This window comes from Ascaphus truei, chromosome 15 (assembly GCF_040206685.1).
Source record: "Ascaphus truei isolate aAscTru1 chromosome 15, aAscTru1.hap1, whole genome shotgun sequence".
NCBI classification, from domain to species: Eukaryota; Metazoa; Chordata; class Amphibia; order Anura; family Ascaphidae; genus Ascaphus; species Ascaphus truei.
The window spans coordinates 30210374-30227681 of record NC_134497.1 but is presented as its reverse complement, the minus strand read 5'-3'; the positions used below and the strand labels follow the sequence as shown (position 1 = coordinate 30227681).

Below are 17308 nucleotides of genomic sequence, written 5' to 3'. Positions count from 1 at the left end.
AATCACCTGATCTGCTCCCGGGATCACAAGCCTAGGTTTGGATCACGCACGCGCAGGCGCCTGCGTGGTGCAAAAAAAATGCTGTCTAATCAAATGCTGTTGACGTCACATCCTGTTACAGCCAATAGGAGGCTCGCTTGTACTGCACATGCTCACAAGTGTTACTGAAGCAGTAGCCGCCATCTTGGATAACGGTTTTGTCCATACTAAGTAATAGAACTTGCTGAGAGCCCAAATAGACGATGTAATAGGGCCCCTATATGAGATAATAAGGAAATGATCAATAAGACGTACCAATGTCATATTTCCTCATGGATATTGAACAATATAAGTTCTTCAAGACACGGTCCACCCCATCCCTAAAAGCCCCCCATCCACCAGTACAAAAACCAGGAATGGAAATAATAATAAACAGAGAATATACAAAAGAAATATATACACAGAACAATCATTATGTGAGAGCAGGCTGGGAATGTACAGGTACAATACAGTGTCCATAATGACATGTCATATTACTTGGTGATCTGATAATTGATAAGTCTTATTGAAAATGTCCTTATTATCTGAGACTGAGCATATAGGAGGCACTGTTACATCTTCTATTTGCGCTCTCAGCAAGCTGCATTACTTAGTATAACACGTATCCAAGATGGCGACCCTGGCTTCAGCAGCGCTTCTGAGCATGCTCAGTACTAGCACGCCTCCTATTAGCTATGACAGAGAGATGTGACGTCACAGGGGCGTGTCCTGGTAGACGGCATTGGTAGCACCATGCAGTCTTCTGCGCATGCGTGATCCAAACCTAGGCTTGTGATCCCGGGAGCAGATCAGGTGATTACTCTTATCCCATTCCCCTCTTATCATTGTGCCTCCCCCTCCCTATAACTATGCAATAAAGGGCACAGAGTGACAGTGATAGAGGGAGAGATGCACAAAGACACACGGAATGGAGTGGAGTGGAGTGGGGTGGGGTGGGAGAGGTGTGATGGTGGTGGGGAGAGAGGCACAGTGGGGTGGAGAGAGGCACAGTGGGGTGGAGAGAGAGAGGCACAGTGGGGTGGAGAGAGGCACAGTGGGGTGGTGGGGGGAGAGAGAGGCACAGTGGGGTGGTGGGGGGGAGAGAGAGGCACAGTGGGGTGGTGGGGGGGAGAGAGAGGCACAGTGGGGTGGTGGGGGGGGGGGAGAGGGACAGTGGGGTGGTGGGGGGGAGGAGAGGGACAGTGGGGTGGTGGGGGGGAGAGAGATGGACAGTGGGGTGGTGGGGGGGAGAGAGATGGACAGTGGGGTGGTGGGGGGGAGAGAGAGGGACAGTGGGGTGGTGGGGGAGAGAGAGGGACAGTGGGGTGGTGGGGGGGAGAGAGGGACAGTGGGGTGGTGGGTTGGAGAGAGAGGGACAGTGGGGTGGTGGGGGGGAGAGAGAGGGACAGTGGGGTGGTGCGGGGGAGAGAGAGGGACAGTGGGTGGTGGGGGGAGAGAGGGACAGTGGGGTGGTGGGGGGGAGAGAGGGACAGTGGGGTGGTGGGGGGGAGAGAGGGACAGTGGGGTGGTGGGGGGGAGAGAGGGACAGTGGGGTGGTGGTGGGGGAGAGAGAGGGACAGTGGGGTGGTGGTGGGGGAGAGAGAGGGACAGTGGGGTGGTGGGGGGGAGAGAGGGACAGTGGGGTGGTGGGGGGGAGAGAGGGACAGTGGGGTGGTGGGGGGGAAAGAGGGACAGTGGGGTGGTGGGGGGGGGGGGGAGAGAGGGACAGTGGGGGTGGTGGGGGGGGGAGAGAGGGACAGTGGGGTGGTGGGGGGGGGGAGAGAGGGACAGTGGGGTGGTGGGGGGGGGGGAGAGGGACAGTGGGGTGGTGGGAGGGGGGGAGAGGGACAGTGGGGTGGTGGGGGGGGGGGGGGAGAGGGACAGTGGGGTGGTGGGGGGGGGGAGAGAGGGACAGTGGGGTGGTGGGGGGGGGAGAGAGAGGGACAGTGGGTGGTGGGGGGGAGAGAGAGGGACAGTGGGGTGGTGGGGGGGAGAGAGAGGGACAGTGGGGTGGTGGGGGGGGGGGGGAGAGAGGGACAGTGGGGTGGTGGGGGGGGGGGAGAGAGGGACAGTGGGGTGGTGGGGGGGGGGAGAGAGGGACAGTGGGGTGGTGGGGGGGGGGGGAGAGAGGGACAGTGGGGTGGTGGGGGGGGGGAGAGAGGGACAGTGGGGTGGTGGGGGGGGGAGAGAGGGACAGTGGGGTGGTGGGGGGGGGAGAGAGGGACAGTGGGGTGGTGGGGGGGGGGGAGAGAGGGACAGTGGGGTGGTGGGGGGGGGGGAGAGAGGGACAGTGGGGTGGTGGGAGGGAGAGAGGACAGTGGGGTGGTGGGGGAGAGAGAGGGACAGTGGGGTGGTGGTGGGGGAGAGAGAGGGACAGTGGGGTGGTGGTGGGGGAGAGAGAGGGACAGTGGGGTGGTGGTGGGGGAGAGAGAGGGACAGTGGGGTGGTGGGGGGGAGAGAGGGACAGTGGGGTGGTGGTGGGGGAGAGAGAGGGACAGTGGGGTGGTGGTGGGGGAGAGAGAGGGACAGTGGGGTGGTGGGGGGAGAGAGGGACAGTGGGGTGGTGGGGGGGAGAGAGGGACAGTGGGGTGGTGGTGGGGGAGAGAGAGGGGACAGTGGGGTGGTGGTGGGGGAGAGAGAGGGACAGTGGGGTGGTGGGGGGGAGAGAGGACAGTGGGTGGTGGGGGGGAGAGAGGGACAGTGGGGTGGTGGTGGGGGAGAGAGGGACAGTGGGGTGGTGGTGGGGGAGAGAGAGGGACAGTGGGGTGGTGGTGGGGGAGAGAGAGGGACAGTGGGGTGGTGGTGGGGGAGAGAGAGGGACAGTGGGGTGGTGGGGGGGAGAGAGGGACAGTGGGGTGGTGGGGGGGAGAGAGGGACAGTGGGGTGGTGGGGGGGGAGAGAGGGACAGTGGGGTGGTGTGGGGGGAGAGAGGGACAGTGGGGTGGTGGGGGGGAGAGAGGGACAGTGGGGTGGTGGGGGGGGGGGGAGAGAGGACAGTGGGGTGGTGGGGGGGGGAGAGAGGGACAGTGGGGTGGTGGGGGGGGGGGGGAGAGAGGGACAGTGGGGTGGTGGGGGGGGGAGAGAGGGACAGTGGGGTGGTGGGGGGGGGGGGAGAGAGGGACAGTGGGGTGGTGGGGGGGGGGGAGAGAGGGACAGTGGGGTGGTGGGGGGGGGGGAGAGAGGGACAGTGGGGTGGTGGGGGGGGGAGAGAGGGACAGTGGGGTGTGGGGGGGGGGGGAGAGAGGGACAGTGGGGTGGTGGGGGGGAGAGAGAGGGACAGTGGGGTGGTGGGGGGGAGAGAGAGGGACAGTGGGGTGGTGGGGGGGGGGGGAGAGAGGGACAGTGGGGTGGTGGGGGGGGGGAGAGAGGGACAGTGGGTGGTGGGGGGGGGGGGGAGAGAGGGACAGTGGGGTGGTGGGGGGGGGGAGAGAGGGACAGTGGGGTGGTGGGGGGGGGGGGGAGAGAGGGACAGTGGGGTGGTGGGGGGGGGGGAGAGAGGGACAGTGGGTGGTGGGGGGGGGGGGAGAGAGGGACAGTGGGGTGGTGGGGGGGAGAGAGAGGGACAGTGGGGTGGTGGGGGGGGGAGAGAGGGACAGTGGGGTGGTGGGGGGGGAGAGAGAGGGACAGTGGGGTGGTGGGGGGAGAGAGGGACAGTGGGTGGTGGGGGGGAGAGAGGGACAGTGGGGTGGTGGTGGGGGAGAGAGAGGGACAGTGGGGTGGTGGTGGGGGAGAGAGAGGGACAGTGGGGGTGGTGGTGGGGAGAGAGAGGGACAGTGGGGTGGTGGTGGGGGAGAGAGAGGGACAGTGGGGTGGTGGGGGGGGGGGGAGAGAGGGACAGTGGGGTGGTGGGGGGGGGGGAGAGAGGGACAGTGGGGTGGTGGGGGGGGGGGGGAGAGAGGGACAGTGGGGTGGTGGGGGGGGGGGAGAGAGGGACAGTGGGGTGGTGGGGGGGGGGAGAGAGGGACAGTGGGGTGGTGGGGGGGGGGGAGAGAGGGACAGTGGGGTGGTGGGGGGGGGGGAGAGAGGGACAGTGGGGTGGTGGGGGGGGGGGGGGGAGAGAGGGACAGTGGGGGTGGGGGGGGGGGGGGAGAGAGGGACAGTGGGGTGGTGGGGGGGGGGGAGAGAGAGGGACAGTGGGGTGGTGGGGGGGGGGGGAGAGAGGGACAGTGGGGTGGTGGGGGGGGGGGGGAGAGAGGGACAGTGGGGTGGTGGGGGGAGAGAGAGAGGGACAGTGGGGTGGTGGGGGGGAGAGAGAGGGACAGTGGGGTGGTGGGGGGGGGAGAGAGGGACAGTGGGGTGGTGGGGGGGAGAGAGAGGGACAGTGGGGTGGTGGGAGGGAGAGAGGGACAGTGGGGTGGTGGGGGGGAGAGAGGGACAGTGGGGTGGTGGTGGGGGAGAGAGAGGGACAGTGGGGTGGTGGTGGGGGAGAGAGAGGGACAGTGGGGTGGTGGTGGGGGAGAGAGAGGGACAGTGGGGTGGTGGGGGGGAGAGAGGGACAGTGGGGTGGTGGGGGGGGAGAGAGGGACAGTGGGGTGGTGGGGGGGAGAGAGAGGGACAGTGGGGTGGGTGGGAGGGACAGTGGGGTGGTGGGGGGGGGGGGAGAGAGGGACAGTGGGGTGGTGGGGGGGAGAGAGAGGGACAGTGGGGTGGTGGGAGGGAGAGAGGGACAGTGGGTGGTGGGGGGGAGAGAGGGACAGTGGGGTGGTGGTGGGGAGACCGAGGGACAGTGGGGTGGTGGGGGGAGAGAGAGGCACAGTGGGGTGGTGGGGGGAGAGGCACAGTGGGGTGGTGGGGGGAGAGGCACAGTGGGGTGGTGGGGGAGAGGCACAGTGGGGTGGTGGGGGGAGAGGCACAGTGGGGTGGTGGGGGGGAGAGGCACAGTGGGGTGGTGGGGGTAGAGAGAGGCACATTGGGGTGGTGGGGGTAGAGAGAGGCACAGTGGGGTGGTGGGGGGAGAGAGAGGCACAGTGGGGTAGTGGGGGAGAGAGAGAGGCACAGTGGAGTGGTGGGGGAGAGAGAGGCACAGTGGGGTGGTGGGGGGAGAGAGAGGCACAGTGGGGTGGTGGGGGGAGAGAGAGGCACAGTGGGGGGGGAGAGAGGCACGGTGGGGGGGGGGGAGAGAGGCACGGTGGGGGGGGGGAGAGAGGCACGGTGGGGGGGGGGAGAGAGGCACGGTGGGGTGGGGGGGAGAGGCACAGTGGGGTGGGGGGGAGAGGCGGGGGTGGGGGGGGGAGAGGCACAGTGGGGTGGGGGGGGAGAGGCACAGTGGGGTGGGGGGGGAGAGGCACAGTGGGGTGGGGGGGAGAGGCACAGTGGGGTGGGGGGGGGAGAGGCACAGTGGGGTGGGGGGGGAGAGAGGCACAGTGGGGTGGGGGTGGGGGGAGAGATGCACAGTGGGGGGGAGAGGCACAGTGGAGTGGGGTGTTGGAGAGAGAGGCACAGTGGGGTGGGGGCACAGGGGTGGGGGTTTGAGAGGGAGGCACAGTGGGGGGGGTTAGAGAGGGAGACACAGTGGGGGAGGGGGTTAGAGAGGGAGGAGCAGTGGAGGGGGGAGGTTAGAGAGGGAGGCACAGTGGGAGGGGGAGGTTAGAGAGGGAGGCACAGTGGGAGGGGGAGGTTAGAGAGGGAGGCACAGTGGGGGGGGTTAGAGAGGGAGACACAGTGGGGGAGGGGGTTAGAGAGGGAGGAGCAGTGGAGGGGGGAGGTTAGAGAGGGAGGCACAGTGGGAGGGGGAGGTTAGAGAGGGAGGCACAGTGGGAGGGGGAGGTTAGAGAGGGAGGCACAGTGGGAGGGGGAGGTTAGAGAGGGAGGCGCAGTGGGAAGGGGAGGTTAGAGAGGGAGGTGCAGTGGAGGGGGGAGGTTAGAGAGGGAGGTGCAGTGGAGGGGGGAGGTTAGAGAGGGAGGTACAGTGGCGGGGGGGAGGTTAGAGAGGGAGGCACAGGGGGGGGTTAGAGAGGGAGGCACAGGGGGGGGGTTAGAGAGGGAGGCACGGGGGGGGTTAGAGAGGGAGGCACAGGGGGGTTAGAGAGGGAGGCACAGGGGGGGGTTAGAGAGGGAGGCACAGCGGGGGGAGGTTAGAGGGAGGCACAGCGGGGGGAGGTTAGAGAAGGAGGCACAGCGGGGGGTGGTTAGAGAGGGAGGCACGGGGGAGGTTAGAAAGGGAGGCACAGTGGGGGGGAGGTTAGAGAGGGAGGCACAGTGGGGGGGAGGTTAGAGAGGGAGGCACAGTGGGGGCGAGGTTAGAGAGGGAGGCACAGTGGGGGCGAGGTTAGAGAGGGAGGCACAGTGGGGGGAGGTTGGAGAGGGAGGCACAGTGGGGGGAGGTTAGAGAGGGAGGCACAGTGGGGGGGGTTAGAGAGGGAGGCACAGTGGGGGGAGGTTAGAGAGGTAGGTTCAGTGGGGGAGAGGTTAGAGAGGGAGGCACAGTAGGGGGGAGAGAGGCATGGTTTGGGGGTAGAGAGGCACAGTGAAGGAGAGAAATTATTAAGAATGTAGATTAAATATTTAAAAAGTTGTATTTATGATCAAATTTATTTTTCTTTTATTTCCCCTATGCTAATTATTCTGCTCCATACGAAATGTTCCTAATAATTCAATAACTAAGATAAATCACTTAATTTTTCAGTATTCTCTTGTGTTAATGGAAGAAGGGAGCAACGTTCATTGAGAAGACCCTAGGGAGTGATTCATGGTATGTTTATCAATTTAAACTTTTACAGTTGTATCTTTTTTATGTAGCCCTCTTTCCCCCTGACCAAAGAGACTACCGGTACTGCCGTTACATGTTGGCTCACAGAAGGCCTAATGCATTGCCGCTTTCGCGTGTGCTTATAGTAAGATCGGAGCGACGGCTTGTTCGCGATCGCTGGAAGTCATCTCAATTTGATTTTCCTAGTGACCGCAGCCTGACGTCACCGGCACTATAAGTGTAGCCTAATCCTCCGCCACTGGGTTGGTACAGTATATTGATCGCCTCGGTGCAGCGCCTCCACCTGCGAGGGATCCCAGGGTAGTGGGAGGAGCCCCTCACAGGAACCAATAGTAAAGCAAACACACACGGTTTATAGTATAGTATAGCCTTTACTGAACGCACATATAACATAGAATATAACAACCTGTACCACACAGTACAATGCACACCCAACCCAATACCACCAGTGAGTGTCCCCCAAAGTACAGTGGGTGCCAGTCACCAATACCCTGATGTCCTTTTCCCCAATTTCCAGGGCCCACCCAAATGTGTGTATGGTAGCGCTACCCTTGAACCGTTGGTGCACTTTGTTGAGGTCCCTGCCGTGTACGCCAGTACCTAGTGCTGCCGATTTAGGAACCAGGATCTGCTGATTCATTGTCGTCCGCCTCTGCGTGGGGTGACCTCCAGTAGGAGGGTCTCACCTCCAGTAGGAGGGTCTCACCTCCAGTAGGAGGGTCTCACCTCCAGTAGGAGGGTCTCACCTGTAAGAGGCTCTTACACGTGGGTGGTCTGGTCCCAGACCACAGGCCGCAAGTCATCGCGCAGCGTCTTTGCTGATGTCTATCCTAACTACTGGCAGCTATATTGGAAAAGTCCCCGGACTATGGGCTTTTCCTATAGCAACCACAAGCTGAGCACCTTACGACCCTACCTTCCCCTGGCTCCGACTGCCGCCTCGCGCACTAAGTGCTCAAATGTAGCAAATCCCCTCACAGTAGATTGCTGCAGCCCTGTTGGCTAACCTTGCCCACGTGATCGGGCCGCCCCAGGGAATCCTGAGATGTAGTTGCCCTGCGGAGCTATGTAGAAGATGGCTGCCACTGTGAAGCCTCTCTGCGCATGCGCGCCTATCTGTAATGACTGCCGATGCTTAGTGAGACAGTGCGCATGCACGGTAGTCACAAGATGGTGGCGCCCTGTGATGGGTGCTGTCCCGGTCGACTGGGTCGCCAGCCCGCCTGCCTAAACACTCCCTCAGCCTACCAATGGGGTCCCTACTTGCCGACGGGTCCGTCCGCCACTCTGTGGCACCAGTGTGTGCCCCAGCATCCAGCAGTATCTCCCCCCGCAGCTGCTTGAGGTAAGGAGGACCAAGGAGGGGAGCCCGGCTACATCTATTTATAAAATGTTTCCCCAGGAAGTAATACATTGAAAGTTGCCTCTCGTTTTCACGTAGGTCCAGGGCACAGAGTTATGATGACAAATACAGGGTTACATTAGGTGAACAGGGTTATGTCACGATAGCTTACAGGGTTATAATATACACCAAAATAACTGGGTTGAATTGAATGCGACTGTGATATGATAAAGTTTATTCCATCAGGGAAGGTGAACACACAATATTGTACAAATAACACACAGAATATGTACACTTACTTAGGGAATGGGGCAATGAAGTAATCAGGATCTGGATTAGCAATTCATCAAGGCACCAGGTATCTTTCAGATGTAGTCACGAACAACATTGGGCATAGAGCTTACACTCGTTTATATGGGATTTAAGCCCTATACCCTAACATTGGGTGTCAGGTATTGGTTAACAATTGAAAAACACAGTACAAGTGCGCAACTATAATGAATAAACAGAGTGAATTGAAATAAAGTGTATTAACCACTTAATACCCTAGTGAGTATAAGTAACTAGGTTACCAATGAGGAGCTTCTGCTGCTGTGATAGGGTGGTGCAAGACCCTGAATCTAGACAAAACAAAACAAAACACAAAACAGCGCACAACGCTCACGATGAAGTAAGAATGAACAATTTATATTAAAAAGTAATTCAAGGTTCTGCGTACATCAGATAAAGGTAAAACAGGCATGTAACTGTAACTATGACAGTTGTTACCACTCAGATCAGGACACAGGAGAAGGTTGCAGCGGATCACCCAATGTCAGGAATCTGCAGTCATATCAGGCTGTGCTTTCATCTGCTGGGCTCTTTAGAAGCGGAGGGTTCCCTTTAGGCTTCCACGTAATCCAGGTAGATAAGTCCCAAGCTCCGTTTAGGAGTAGCTGGTAGAGGGACAGTCTCACCGATCGGGGTCAGCTCTGCCTCCTACGCCAGCCTCACTTAACCAGCAAAGTGATAGAATACTAAGGGTACTAGTAGATCAATAAAAGTATAATTCCAACTAGTTTCGTAGCAACTATAAAGGCCTCTTCATCAGGGAATGATGAAGTGGCCTTTATAGTTGCTACGAAACTAGTTGGAATTATACTTTTATTGATCTACTTGTACCCTTAGTATTCTATCACTTTGCTGGTTAAGTGAAGAGTTCGATTTCGGCATATTCTCAGCCGATGCCTCTCTGGTGACGTCATCTTTGTTTGTCGGCGTGTATCGGCACTCTGTGCACTGGCGTGGGAGGCAGAGCTGACCCTGATCGGTGAGACTGTCCCTCTACCAGCTACTCCTAAACGGAGCTTGGGACTTATCTACCTGGATTACGTGGAAGCCTAAAGGGAACCCTCCGCTTCTAAAGAGCCCAGCAGATGAAAGCACAGCCTGATATGACTGCAGATTCCTGACATTGGGTGATCTGCTGCAGCCTTCTCCTGTGTCCTGATCCGAGTGGTAACAACTGTCATAGTTACAGTTACATGCCTGTTTTGACAAAAGTGAACAGAAAGTGCGCAACTATTAAACAATACCACACACGTGAAGTGATAGTACAGTGATATTAAAGGTATATTACGTGACCTAATATTCAGATTGGAGCGTCTGCAGCTGTGGTACCGGGGATGGGTCAGGGCACCCGCTAAAACGTTAGACAAAAACACAAAAGGCACAGCGCACAACGCTCATAGTGCATTAAAGATATATTAAAACAACAAATTAATAGGGTAATTATTGTGCGTACATCAATAAAAAATCAGTTAGACATTTATGGGATATGTTACCCATCCACCAGCAATGCGACCCGGATCAGATGTCTTTAGCAGAGATCTTGCATCACACTGTAGACCGGATCAGCAGTCATCTACTGTTACTGGAGTCGGTGAGTAAATCCCAGATTCAGAATGGGTAAATAAGGAGTCCTTTAAATGTCCCCGGTGAAGGTGAACAGTGTCCAGCCACAAGTGGCTCACTGGGGAACGGCCGTGTCCCGCGGTCCTCGCGACGGCTGGTCTCACTCCTCCACAACCGCACCGGCACTTCCGGGTGATGACGTCACTTCAACTCGCGTCGCGTCACGTCAAGGTTCTTCTCCGGTGGCCGGATCAGTATAAGTGGGGGCAGAGTCCAATAGTACACTATCCTTCTGGGGGTCTGGGCCGGGAAACTCTGTCCAGAGGTGTGAAGTATGGCACTTGGTACAAGTGCCTATGTCCTGCTCTTCTCTGCCCTTGCATACTTAATCAGGGTGGGGGAGCCTTTGATCAGGGGACTTGGTGTAGACATACGGTTGCCCCCTGATTATTAACATACTGCAGCGGCTAGTATCTTTCGCAGGCTTTTTACTAGGCACCAAATACAGTATATTTCCACAATTATATATATATATATATATATATATATACACACACACACACACCCTGTTTGGCTGGGCCGAGCGGGCTACAAATTGCTAGACCCTCATGCCGGAGGGGACTCTCCATGGTGGCAAAGTTTCAGCTCGCTACGACCCACTGAACCGGAGATAACAATATACCACTTTAAATGCACATTTACCGAAGTTGCATTTCTCCGCTATTGAAGTCAATGGCAGAATCACATTTTACACAGTTACCCATACTCTGTTCGGTTGATCAGAGAGGGCTGGAAATTGTCATTCTGGAGCAGTGATTACATGGTGGCCAAATCACAGCCCTCTAGGTCTTATAGAACCGGAGATATGGGTTTTCACTTTCTACACTATCTGACTTAATGTTTTAAAGCTATGCGGCTTTTCTCCGCCATTGCGGTCAATGGTGGGACCCTCATGGCCGGCGCGACCCTTTCTCGTCGCCATTGACTGTCGGACCCGGTTGGGGTCGAGTAAGGGGGTTGGGGGTTCCTATGAGCTAGGGGCAAAAAGAGTTTTATTGCTGGCTGCCCTAGAACAAAAGTTACACACGTTAATTGGTGGTGAACTTGGCCGTAGCCTAATTCCCACGTCAATTGAGAGATATAGCTCTTTTCAGTGAAACAGTATCCATTTTTGGATGCTGTGGTTTGGCAGGCATCCAACTCATTCTTGGAGAGCGGTCTTCGAGGAATCCCCATTGAAAAACATTACGCCATTCACTTTCAATGGAGAAGCTCCGCTCCTCCTCTCGGGCGCCACCTGCTGGTCTTCTCAGGCATCGGGCCCAAATCTGTGAAATCTCCATAGGGTTGCATGGAGCTCCAATGGCAACCTATGGACAGGCTACAAATGGAGACTGAAAAGGCGGGAAGGGGAACAAAGGTCCATAACCATGTAAATACAATTAACCCTTTCCCTCCCGACCTGATCCCAGTGTATGTGGTTGGTGCATCACCGATAATTGGAACAATACATACAAAGCAAAGAGGACACATTTTGCCCTGAGGCAGGGGAATAAAAATACATGTAATCACTCTAATTGTGGGAACATGATAACCAAAGGGACATACATTTTGGTTGTGAAACAGGGGACCATGTGTATTACAAGTACATTTCTGGTTAACCCCTCACTTCCCAGACGGTTGAAGGGGGTGCCTAATGAGGATGACCCCTTTATTACTCGTTTGGCACCCCGCTGCCGTCATAGGTTATACATTGTATATAAAGACATTGCATTACATTAAGTGAACAGGCAGTGGCAGATTTCACGTTAGGCCTGGGGCGGCAAAAATGTCTGCTCCCATAAAGTTTTCCTGCACTCTCGGCCCTGATGGGAAGTCACCTAGCTGTATTGGCCACCTCCTTCTTACCTGCTGCCCTCCTAAACCGCAGCGTCAAATGACATCATAACGCCACATTACCATTGCAAAGCGACGTGACATTGGTGACGTCGCTGCGGTTCAGAAGGAAGAGGGGGCGCAACTGTTGAGTGAACACGGTTATACATTAAATATGAAGACATTTCATGAACCGTTAAAGATAAAATAAGTTCATAATATAAGTTCTAGGCGTATGTAACAGTTACAGACCACTTTAAAATGTGAGACAGCTTTAGTTTTGAAAGAACTTAGACTGGGGGTGGTTTTGAGAGTCTCCGGTAGAATGTTCCAGTTTTGGGGTGCACGGTAAGAGAAGGTGGAGCGACCGGATACTTTGTTGAGCCATGAAAAAATCCCTTGGAGTCAGATCTCAGGTGACAAGTGCTGCGTGTGGTAGGGGTGAGGAGCTTGTTCAGATACGGGGTAGCTTGCGGTATAAGTATTTGAAGGCAAGATAGGAGAGATGAGCTTAGTGCCTGGACCCAAGTGATGCTAGTTCTTTGAGCATTTTCGCAGTGATGTGTGTTGTAGTTACATTGGCGGACAAAGCGACACATTGAATTGTAGTATGTGTCTAGTTTGCTATGGTGGGTTTGGGGGACTGTGCTATACACTATGTCCCCATAGTCTATAATTGGAACTATCTGCTGTGCGATGCACTCTCACCAGCAGGCTTAGGGAGGATTTTTTCCTCTAAAGTACACCTAGTTTGGCATAGGTTTTGGATGTCATGGTATCAATGTGCAACCCAAATGTTAAATGGTAGTCAAACCATATGCCCTGATATTTAAAACTAGTAACGGGCTAGGATGGTATTCGAGCTGGTTCTTATCTGAAGCTCTGTCATTGGTAGCTTTAGAAATGTAGCCTTGTCCTGAGATACCATGGTTACAGTCTTGCCAGTGTTTACAAACAGTTTATTTTGGGAAATCCAAAAAGTCAGATTGAAGTATGTGTTCATGGTCAGAGAGGCGAGGGCTGCATGCATATAAGATTGTGTCATCTGCATACATGTGTATTGAAGCTTCCTTACAAGCTGTAGGGAGATCATTGATGAACACCGAGGAGTAGGGGCCCCAGAACAGAGCATAGCGGGACACCGCAGGTGATATCCAAGGGGTCGGAGTTGGACACATGTTTCATTCCTACCTATCAGGTGGAACCCAACAAGTTGAAAAGCATGTTTCCCTATTGCAGAGCACTTGAGTTTGTTTTGCAAGATAACATGATCAACAGTATCAAAAGCCTTTGCAAAATCTTTGCAAAATCTAGGAATACTGCACCAGTGAGTTGTCCCCGTTCCATTCCATACTGGATTTCATTGCAAACTTTTTTTTCCATGACTTTGGATAGTATTGGGAGAAGAGAGATTGGCCTGTAGTTTGAGACCATGTTTTTGTCCCCACTTTTGAAGATTGGGACAACTGTGGCAGTTATACATGTTTTAGGGGTATGGCCTGCAGACAGGATAGAGTTGATTAGGGAGGCAAGCTGTTTGGCAATGGCTGGGGAACCAAGTCGTAGGAACTTTGATTGCAGTAGGTCAGGTCAACATAGGCTGCTTAGTTTTAATTTGAGGTTCGCTTGTGTAATCTCCTTCAGACACTGGGACAAATTGAAAATTGTGGGCAGTGTTAGGAGAGTGTAGGGCAATAGCGGTACTCCCAGATTGGGCTTCATGTTTGTAGTTTGGGTTGCGTTTTGCTAATAAGTTAGTAGCACACCCCACAAAATAATCATTGAATGCATTTGCAATGTCAGTGTGATTTTTTTTTTCCTTAGTGATATTACTTGGTTGTTGATTGCTAGAAGGCTGGAATATATTGTTAATGACCTTCCAGAAGTTAGCTAGATTTGATGTATTCTGGTGAAGATTGTCAGAATAATATTGGGCTTTTGCATGTCTTGTTTGTCTTGTGCACATATTCCGCAGGCATCTGTAGTTATTAAGATCCATGGTAGTGACTGTTACTTTGTAGCTTTTCCACATGTCATCCCTAAAGTGGTAGAACGCTATAAGGTCGGTTGTAACCCACGGAAGGTGGGCCCTCCGTAATTTTATTCTGCGTAGTGGAGCATGGTTATCACAGAGTTTTAGAAACTCTGATTGGAAATAATCGAGGGCGGAATCGGGGTCAGGTATTGAGTTGATTCTGTACTAAGGGCAGCTGGTAAGATCAGCAAGGAACTGTTTTGGGTTAAAGTTTCTAAATGTTCTAGTGAGGAGAATGTTAGGGCTTGATTGGGGTGGTTTGATTTTCCTTACACAGTACACTATTGCATGGTCACTGAAAATGTCAGGTAGTATGCCAGAGGATTGGATTCTGCTTGGTCTAGAAGAGAGAATCCAGTCTAGCAAGAAATGTTTGTGAGATTTCAGGTTTGTTCGTGTGAGTTGGGAAATTAGTTGCGTTAGGTTAAGTGACTTGAATTGTATCTGGATTTTGTTGTTTTTAGGGTCAAGCCAATTCGAGTTGAAATTCCCAAGAACTAACAGCTCACTCTTCTCGTTCAGAGAGCAAATTGTGCCAAGAAACTGGGTGATATTAGTCAGGGATCTTAAGGGGGCCGCAGATGCCAGCAATAAGAACAGGCTTGGAAAAGTGGAGCAAATTGTGTATCCGTATTACACAGTAGTTATATTACCCATCAGCTGGCTCTGCTTTTCTGGCCTGATCTCCGCCCCTGGACACTTTCCTCTTTGTCCCCTGCACCCCTCCAGTCCCCAAAAATACACAAAAATAGGAGCGCATGGAAAGAGACAAAACCGAAATTAGTACACAAAATCTTTATATGTAAAAAAGACAGAACATATAACACCACATACAGGTAGAGATCACATTAATCTAATGGTCCGTGACATCCACAGAGGATAAGGAACTGATGAACAGAACCTCACGACTAGAAATTCTACGCTATCCCTAAGTATATTAGCAGGGAAGGAGTCTGGGGCTAGATGATAAGAAGCACAGAGACCTCAAGCTAATAGAACTCCTGTCAGCGTCCTCGTTGAGTCTCAGGACTGCAGCCCGGATGTCCGTCGTCACGGACATCGCGTCGCTGCGTATGACGTCACCTACACGTTTCGTGCCATATGACACTTCAGGGATAAGTCATGTGATCCCTGGGTATTACTTAAATACCTGACTAGAGAAACCCTTAGCCAATAGGGATCACTGTACCGGATAGAAAACACAGCCTTCCAATCAGTTATCACAAAACATTACTTGATACAAATGACGAACAAATCATTAACATTACACAACATATCACAATTAAAATACATCCTACATGCATGAACTAATCGTGTTACAGTATACTGGGATAATTATTAGAATTACATTGGTTATCACCACCAACTAATCTTACATACCATATGTAATACCCATATATACATTAGCACTCTAAAAAAACATTTTAAAGTATATATTTATTAAAATGTTCTAAATTCACATATATATCTATTTATTTAAAAATGTGTATTTAAAAGTATTACAATATGTTTAAAAAAAATATAAAAAGGATGAGTCTTAAATGTCTAAACTTGTATTATATAAGTCCTCTCTCTATATATTAAATGTCCAAAAATGTGTGCAAACCATCAAATGATCATAAATGCAAACTATACACATGCAAATAAACAATATTTACCTGAATGTGTACATAAAACCATGTGTAACTAAATAGTATAGACTTCACATACAGTACATAGATGTATATAATGTATATACATACATAGAGTTCACAGATAAGATATTAAACCATAAAGTGCTCTATAAACACATTGGTGTCTCTGGACACATTAGTGTCAATGTATATAAATACCATAAATTGTCATAGATTATATCTATACACATGGTTTATATACAATAATTCCCTTAATTGGTACAGAAAACCTTAGGTAGCTAGAAGGTGTAGTGCTTCATTCATGAGCTCTATTAGGCTAAGGCCCCGCTCCCAGAGTCAGCGCGCCCGCACTGCAGACAGGCGGGGCGCTGACATACACAGACCGCGATATGCGGTCTGTAGGGAGCGGGAGCCGGAGGTGGGCGGGAGTGGGAGGCTTGACAGGGAGGGGGGGCGTGGCTTGAGCGGAGGGACCCGCTACTCAACCCCCCTCCCTCCCTCCATGGGCTCGGGCTGGAGCTGCTGATGGTAAGCAACACACACACACACGCTCATACACACACACACACGCAGGCACTCATACACACACGCACACACACAGACAGGCACACACGCACTCAGACACACACACAGACAAGCACTCACGCACTCAGACACACACACAGACAGGCACTCACGCTGCTTTCACTCCACACTCCTCCCCGCTCCCCGAAGCCTCTCCTCCTCCCGAAGCCTCCCCTCCCCATTGGCTCACAGCCACACCACGTGACGCGTCAATGCTAGGGATCACCATTCTCTTGTGTCCCTTAGCGGCTGACGCGCCACAGCGTGTAGTGAGCTGTGCAGCCAGGGGGGACCGGGACCGGCTTGGGAGGATTCCCCTGCTGGTGGGGAACTCGCGTGTGGCCGCCGCGCCACCGAGCGCAGCGGGACCGAGGCCTTAGCTTGAGGTCTGTGTGCTTCTTATCATCTAGCCCCAGACTCCTTCCCTGCTAATATACTTGGGGATAGCGTAGAATTTCTAGTCGTGAGGTTCTGTTCATCAGTTCCTTATCCTCTGTGGTTGTGACGGACCATTAGATCAATGTGATCTTTACCTGTATGTGGTGTTGTATTATCTGTCTTTTTTACATATAAAGATTTTGTGTACTAATTTCGGTTTTGTCTCTTTCCATGCGCTTCTATTGTTGTGTATTTTTTGTGACTAAGTGTACCCCGCTGATCACGGGAGACCGGGAGCAGCAGGGAGAACCCGTTATTAAAGGGAGGAATATCAAGGGACAGCGCGCACATTTTTCCTTTTCAACCTCTCCAGTCCCAGCAGCACACAGGGTTTCACAGCCCTGCACGTCCCCCTCCAGTCCCAGCAGCACACAGGGTTTCACAGCCCTGCACGTCCCCCTCCAGTCCCAGCAGCACGCAGGGTTTCTCAGCCCTGCACGTCCCCCTCCAGTCCCAGCAGCACACAGGGTTTCTCAGCCCTGCACTCCCCCTCCAGTCCCAGCAGCACACAGGGTTTCTCAGCCCTGCACTCCCCCTCCAGTCCCAGCAGCACACAGGGTTTCTCAGCCCTGCACTCCCCCTCCAGTCCCAGCAGCACACAGGGTTTCTCAGCCCTGCACTCCCCCTCCAGTCCCAGCAGCACACAGGGTTTCTCAGCCCTGCACGTCCCCCTCCAGTCCCAGCAGCACACAGGGTTTCTCAGCCCTGCACGTCCCCCTCCAGTCCCAGCAACACACAGGGTTTCTCAGCCCTGCACGCTCCAGTCCCAGCAGCACGCAGGGTTTCTCAGCCTTGCACGT

The 17308-nt window shown here is 53.9% G+C and overlaps 2 protein-coding genes across 7 annotated transcripts in view; one reads left to right on the top strand and one right to left on the bottom strand.

The window, feature by feature from the left end:
- LOC142466753 (uncharacterized) overlaps positions 1-17308 on the bottom strand; it is a 308465-nt gene that overhangs the window by 38306 nt on the left and 252851 nt on the right. Inside the window, exon 1 of one of the 3 annotated variants that reach the window (XM_075572122.1) lies at positions 7-63. The exons of 1 other annotated variant lie outside the window; for it this stretch is intronic. The gene's annotated coding sequence lies outside the window, so the exon portion shown is untranslated. Of the gene's footprint in view, positions 1-6; positions 64-17308 lie in introns of those variants that run through there. One more of the 3 variants, XM_075572124.1, reaches the window with a different exon arrangement.
- The window catches only part of LOC142466754 (uncharacterized), a 42744-nt gene continuing 26183 nt past the window's right edge, over positions 748-17308 (top strand). For 3 of the 4 annotated variants that reach the window (XR_012788208.1, XR_012788209.1, XM_075572126.1), the window contains exons 1-2: positions 748-831; positions 6644-6709. The gene's annotated coding sequence lies outside the window, so the exon portion shown is untranslated. The remainder of the gene's footprint in view (positions 832-6643; positions 6710-17308) is intronic. The other variant, XR_012788210.1, reaches the window with a different exon arrangement.